We start from the raw sequence: 7,549 nt of genomic DNA, 5'->3' as shown, positions 1-7,549 counted from the left end.
TAACATTTATATTGCAATACTACCTGCAAGCCGAAGGTCATCACCCTACTTCGGTAGGTGCTGTACAGATATTTTCAGCACTTTTCACTAAAACTCTGATTAAAAACTGGTTCTGGTACTCTGCACTAGGGCTCATTTCTTTCAACAGTAGTGAAACGGAAACTGTAGAGGTTTTTTTTGTAAACTTTCCCAGTATGGAGATGGCCCAAGGATCTTTTATTAAAGAAGCTCTGCTTCCAGCTTTCTCCTGTCTTTAAATGTGGTAGCTGTTGACTCAAGATTTTGACTGATTTTTCAGTGAGAGAGGAATCAAACAGCAAGGTCATAGATCAAACCAGCGCATTGAATTGCACCTGGAAACTATTACGGACTATGAAGCACCGGTGTGGCACATCCCATGCACTAACTAAGTAAGCAAGTTGCTTCATTCTGCATAGTGGTTTTCTGTCAGGCATGTTGCTGAAATCCAGTCTTGAGGCATGAATTAACTATGGGGAAAATAAAATATCTGAAATAAACTATTCCATCCAAATTCAGATGGAAAAAAGAATTTGACTAATACTGGTATCTGGGCTTCCAAAAGTGCCTGAGGAACCAACACCTCCCCCCTGTTTGCAAACTTGGATTTAAAAATGGAGGACAAGATCTTCATATGTGATTAGAGATTTGAAGTGTATTCTGCTTTTGGGTGTCTAACTTGACACACCTTTAAAGGACCCTAATTTTCAGATGGTGTGACATGTCCCCAGTGTACACTCTAGAACTGTGGGACTCCTGTGCCCCCTTAACCCTCTAGCTTGGGCTGTCTCTAACAATGCTGTGCTAGTGACAAGCACCAAAACTCCTCCAGGTGCTATGATTATTCAGTCAACAACATGCAGGGACACACCCAGCTAAAATTGCATGAATGCTGTATCAGCCACTTATGAATTATATAGAGGGAGACACCAGCAAATCTCCCCAGCCTTGTACTTCACTGATGTCCCATCTTATACTGTTTCAAGATCTTTTCTTGAACAGTGCAAGCTCATTAATTAGTCCGTCACTTCGTCAAAGGAAAGTGGCAATGCACCAGCCTTTGTAATCTGAGCAGATTCCCCAAGCTCTTCAATCAAAAACACACTGTCTTAGATAAAATATAAAAATTAATTTATTAACCACAGAAAGATAGATGTTAGGTGATTGTAAGTGTTAGGTACAGAGGTCAAAGTTGGTTACATAAGAAATAAAAATAGAATCACAGTGTAAATTCTAATAGACTAAGCAAGATTTGAATCAAGTGGTGTTTCTCACCCTAATAGATGTTACAGGCAGCTCACAGTTCTTAATACACAGACTGAATTTTCTTCTTAGCCTGGGACCAATCTCTCAAAGTCTTTGTCTTCCAAACGATTTTCCAGGTGTTGAGATGGGGGAGGAGAGAGGCCAAGTGGTGATGTCATTGACCCTCATTTATACTTTCTCTCCAGGTACTAGAAAGATCATAGCTGGGACATGGGTATTAGGTAGCCCCCATTGTGTATGTGCCCTCTCTGAGGAATCTCTGGGAGAATCGATTCTTGATGGACCATCAACACCTCTCTGGCTAATCCAGATATAAATCTGTCATGTCAGCGTGTTGCTCCTTTGTTGCCACTGAAAGGCTACCTGTGGGCATTTCCCACTTACCACATTTTTCTGAAACAAACGTATCGCAATACTTCATAACTTTACTACCCTGTTGAATTGTATATACTGTCATTGCATGTGATGATCAACACATCAAGGCTTTTTAAATGATACTTCACAAGGCATACTTTGTACAAAACATACCATAATCCTATCATAGCGGTGAATAAGGGGGCTCCAGGTTACTATTTTGTGATACAGACTGTCACAGTGGGTGCTCAGCGCTTTCTGAAATTGCATCTGTTTGAGGTATGGCAGCTTGGGCATTCAAAAGCTAAAGCACCCAAAGTCACTAGACACTTGAAAATCTCGATCTACATCTTAGTATGTGCATGCACACCAAACCCAACTAACTCCTGACATTCTCTTCTCCATATGCCTTCTAGTTATGGAATTCCTTTTAATATATCCAGTCTCACCAGCACACGGATCCACTAAGTTCCTGTTGAAGAGTCACAGGCGCCTTGTTTGGAGGCGTGTTCATGGCTATACAGTACTACATAGTGTTAACTTCTTTGCTACTCTGTTATTGGCTCAGCACCTGAAAATTGGCGGAGCTCTGTGCAGTGGTTTTGCTGGGTGTTTTATTACTTTCTTGATATGCACAATCTCATGGTTTAATTACAATATACTAAGAGTATTATGGCTGCTAGGGTAGTAAAACTGTTTTCTTTTAGATTTTCTTGCCAAGACCTCTCAAAGGGGCTTTCTGTTCCTACTCGCTGCCTATAATTGTGCCATCGTTCAATTTAGCCAGCTTTTACCCTCATGACAAAAATGGATCTCTCTCCCCTGGCACTTTAGTTCTGGCTACAGCAGTGTATAAATCCTTTCCAAATCCTGCAAAGCATTTGAAACCAGTAAATTTTGCTTAAGGTTAATAGACCTCCAATCTCCATCTGGCTAAAGCTCAAGTAGTAAATATCTTATCTTAGGGGAGTGGCTGAGTGAGGTGATGGTGTTGGGAAGCTTTGGCTCCCTTGTGCTGGGGACTGGCTGGGCGAGGGGTGTCTCCATTAGGGAGTGAGCTGGTGAAGCCCAATTGTTAGAGCATATATAGTACCTTGACTACAGGACTCATAGAAGGGCATATAGAAAGGGGTCTTGTACTACCCATGGTTGAGAGACATTGCCCATTACTTTTCACTGCTGAAAAAACGTTACTCTTGGTGGGAAGGGAATTAACTGAGTGAGGTGGGATAAGGAATCATAAATAAATATCCAGGACCTACCCATCTAACTAGATTATAGTGTGATTTCAGCGTAACAGCCGTGTTAGTCTGTATTCGCAAAAAGAAAAGGAGTATTTTGTGGCACCTTAGAGACTAACCAATTTATTTGAGCATAAGCTTTCGCTCGCTCAAATAAATTGGTTAGTCTCTAAGGTGCCACAAGTACTCCTTTTCTTTTTGCGAATACAGACTAACACGGCTGTTACGCTGAAACCTGTCAGTGTGATTTCAGATATTCCGAAATATAGTTGTCAAACATAAGGATTTTTTTGGGTGATATTTCAGGAACTGATCCCAAATAGTGGTTTTATTAAAATTAGACTTTTTCAGTCATTTGTTAACCAAAAAAAAAAAAAAAAGCTGCAGAAAACAAACTGAAAAGCAAGAACTCTCAACAGAAGATATTAGCACATTTAGCAATGCTGTTTTAAGGTGGAAATGAGAGGGAAGATGAAATAAACCAACAACCTAAGCAAGTTTTTTTGAAAAATGAAATGAGTGCAAACAATGATCTGTGCCCATGTGTGTAAGCGCACACATGATCTGTGGACTTTTACCCTACTGAAACTATTAAGCTGTGTGCATTACCTACCTAAATTAGCTTCATAACCTTACTTTTGTTTTTGTCCTCTTCTCCCATCCCCTCCCAGCTCTGTTTCCTTCCCAATGCCTTTTTCTGTCAGTGCATTTTGTCTAAAAGCTAGATTGTAATCTCTTTACTGACCCAAACTTGTGACTTGATCATGATTTGCTGGCCTATATGAAATGAGTTTCTAGGTCTGACTCAAATCCGTAATGGATAAGTGTTCATCTCACAAAACCACTCACCACAATTGACATTTACTAGCATCACTGTTGGCATGACAAAAATTGAGTGGGTGTACAGGCAGCTCTGACTCCCTTTCTACCCCACTGAGATTATATCTCCAGGGCAAAGTGGAGGCACATGGCTTGGATAGTAGAGAAGGCTGCATTGCAACTGTCTATACTGAACCTGTGTTTGTGGTTAAATACAGGCCAGCACTCTTTAGGACTGTTGTGGGTACTAGATTCCTCATTTCACATAACGATAAAAGTTAAGAAAAGGAGTACTTGTGGCATTTTAGAGACTAACCAATTTATTTGAGCATAAGCATTTGTGAGCCACAGGTCACTTCATCGGATGCAAGACTAACCAATTTATTTGAGCATAAGCTTTCGTGAGCTACATCCGATGAAGTGAGCTGTAGCTCACGAAAGCTTATGCTCAAATGAATTGGTAAGTCTCTAAGGTGCCACAAGTACTCCTTTTCTTTTTGCGAATACAGACTAACACGGCTGCTACTCTGAAACCTGTCATGATAAAAGTTAAGGTCTGTCAAGAACAGTTCGGCTGTATAAAGGCAGGAGATCTAGAAGTAACCATGCTGGAGAAGGGTAAGCTATGTGAACACTCAGGGTAACTGAGGGTGAACATGGTGGAAGGCCTCCTATAATTCATAAACCATAAACATGGACCCTCTGGTATGGGAAGGTGGCAAGCTAGCCTTAGTTGTTAGTCTTGGTTTGCTTGACCATTTAAATAGCTAACCTTTTTTACAATAATGGGGCTCTTTTTGCAGATTCCAAAGCCAGAAGGGGCCATTGTGATCAGCTAGTCTGACATACTGTATATAACACAGGTCACCAAACTTCCCCAAAATAATTCCTAGAGTAGATCTTTTGGAAGAACATCAATCTTATTTTTAAAATGGCCAGTGGATAAAGAATCTACTATGACCCTTGGTAAATTGTTCCAGTGATATTATCAAAAATTTATGCCTTATATCTGATCTGAATTTGTATGGCTCCAACTTCCAACCATTGGGTTGTGTTATACCTTTCTCTGCTAGATTGAAGAGCCTATTGTGAAATATTTGTTCCCCAGGTAGATACTTATCCGTTGTTATCACGTCACCCCTTACTCTTCTCTTTGGTAAACTAAATAGATTGAGCTCATAAGGCATGTTTTTTAATCTTTTAATCATTCTCGTGGCTCTTCTTGGAACCTTCTCCAATTTATCACCATCCTTCTTGAATTGTGGGCTCCTACTCCTACTCAGGATTCCCCTGTTTATGCACCCCACGATCACATTAGCTCTTTCGGTCACAGTGTCACATTGGGAACTCATGTTCACCTGATTATCCACCATGACCACCAACTTTTTTAGAGTCACTGCTTCCCAGATAAAGTCCCCCATTCTGTAAGTATGGCCTACATTCTTTGTCCCTAGATGCATACCTTTATATTTAGTTGTTTTAAAATGCTTATTGTTTGCTTGTACCAAGTTTACCAAGCTATCTAGGTTGCTCTGAATCAGCAACCTGTTCTTTTTATTATTTACCATCTCCCACAGTTTTTTATCATCTGCAAACTTTATCAGTGATGGTTTTATGTTTTCTTCCAGGTCATTTTAAAAAACGTTAAATAGCATACAGCCAAGAACCAATCCCTGTGGCATCCCACTTGAAACACATCCACTTTATGACGATTCCCTGTTTTGCAATTATATTTTGAGGGCTATCCATTTTAATCCATTTAATGCACCATATTTATCATTCTAGTTTTTTAATCAAAATGTCCTATGGTACCAAATCAAATGCCTTATAGTTGTCTAAGTATATTCCATTAAACACTATTATCTTTGTCTGCCAATCTTGTAAGCTCATCAGAAAAAGGTATCAAGTTAGTTTGATGTGATCTATCAACAAAATCATGTTGATTTATGTTAATTACATTACCCTCATTTAATTCTTTATTGAGTCCCATATTAGCTGCTCCATTATTTTGCCCCTGGGTTGATGTGAGGCTAGCAAGCCTATAATTACCTGAGTTATCCTTTTTACCTTTTTTTAAAAGTGGTACAACATTAGCTTTCTTCCAGTCATCTGGAACTTCCTAAGTGCTCCAAGGCTTATTGAAAATCAACATTAATCAAATCAGCAAACTCCTCAGCAGGCTCTGTTTTTGGATCTCACATTTCCATATTTCTGAACTGTACTTTTTCTGCATATGACATGCTGGAGATTATTAATATTTATAAAATTCCAAAAGTCTGGAAAGTGCTTTACAGACAAAACTCCTGCCCCATACAAGTTAGTCAAGCCTGCAGTTGGATCCAGGCATGAAGACCCCTGTGATTGCACAGAGCCCCATTGACTTCACTGGGATCCAGAGTCCCATAGGATCCACCTATGTGGATCTGATCCAAAGATGAAGACATGACTTAACAAATGAAGACCAGGTAAAAGGGACAAGGTAATGGGATTGGGTGCTATAGTTTTTGGGTGGCCAACTTTGAGACATCAAAGGTCTGAATTTCAGAAGTGCTGATCTCTTTTGGGTCCCATTGACTTCACCTGCAGTTGTGAATTGTCAGCACTTCTGAAAAATCATACCTTGAGGCTTACTTGGGACTTAATGATGCTTAAGTCTTATGCCCTCTGCACAAGGGTGAATTTCATAGTCCATGTTTATAAGTATTAGGGTGGGTAGTGGGGGGTGGATTGGTCGCAACACAGAAAAAGGAGGTCATTTGGACTTGGGGTGGGACACGTGAAATATCTTTACACTGTTGACCTGACCCAGGTTAATGGTGTTGGCAGTGTTTTGATGTGAAAAAGCTTAGATCACTGCCTTGGGCCGGTTGCAACTAGTCCGTGTCGTTGTTCATCAGTTTTTAGGGCTTCAGAAGGGAACAGGGCAGATTAGGAGAAGCTTTTAACACAGAAAGTTCTTGTTTTTGTTCAGCTTTTTGGTTCTTGTGACCAGTCGCCATAGCAGGAAGCTATGCAGCTTTGGTTAAACCTGTTACATGTGACTGTATTATTGTATGTTAAATAGTTTCTGCAATAGCAGCAGTGCTAAGCAGGCGTGAAATCTGCCCGTGTCAGATACCAAGCTGGTACGGCGCCAGTTTGTTCATGCATACGGGAGCTGCTCCTGCAGCTGAACAGCAGCTGGCAGCTTTCCGGCCTTGTCATGTGTGCTACAGTGTTCTCTGACTGCCCTGTGAACTGATTCACAAGACCAAAATAATCCACAAGGTTTATTAAGGACACTGCTGATATATTGATATGATCATGGGATATAGAGAAATCACCTTCTGCATGCAGTTCTGAGTCGGGAGTCAAGTGTTGTTCATGCTACATGTGAAGGAAATTCATATTGTGCTTTAAGGGCCCTGGAAACAATGTATTAGAGTCTGTACTGAAACAACTGGTGAAGCTGAACAGACAGTGGGTTTCAGCCAACATTTTAACAAGGGGATCTCACAAGATGTATTCCTTGTAACTGATGTCAAAGGGCAGGAGTGCTGTACTGTGGAGTGGGGAGGTGAAGAAGTGGGGAATCTATCCATTTGTTTTTCCAGTTCAGTACAAACCAGGGGTGGCCCTATCACTGAGCAAACAAGCTTCTGTTCTGCTGCGCTTTTGCTGGAACTATTTACACTTTGCTCCAAAAAAATACATTGAGTATGTGCAGGGTTGGGAATGACCCACTGTTTATCATTTGAAGATGGCCAGTGGGGTGAGGGGGGAAGAGATTTAAGATTCTTGGGGACTTGGGGCTATTCTTTCCTGGGAATATGTGGTGGTTTGTTTTTTGTGAGTTTTGGGGGAAGGGGGGA

The sequence above is a fragment of the Lepidochelys olivacea genome (assembly GCF_965140295.1).
Source record: "Lepidochelys olivacea isolate rLepOli2 genome assembly, chromosome: 10".
Lineage (NCBI taxonomy): Eukaryota > Metazoa > Chordata > Testudines > Cheloniidae > Lepidochelys > Lepidochelys olivacea.
Note: the sequence above shows the minus strand (reverse complement) of the source record.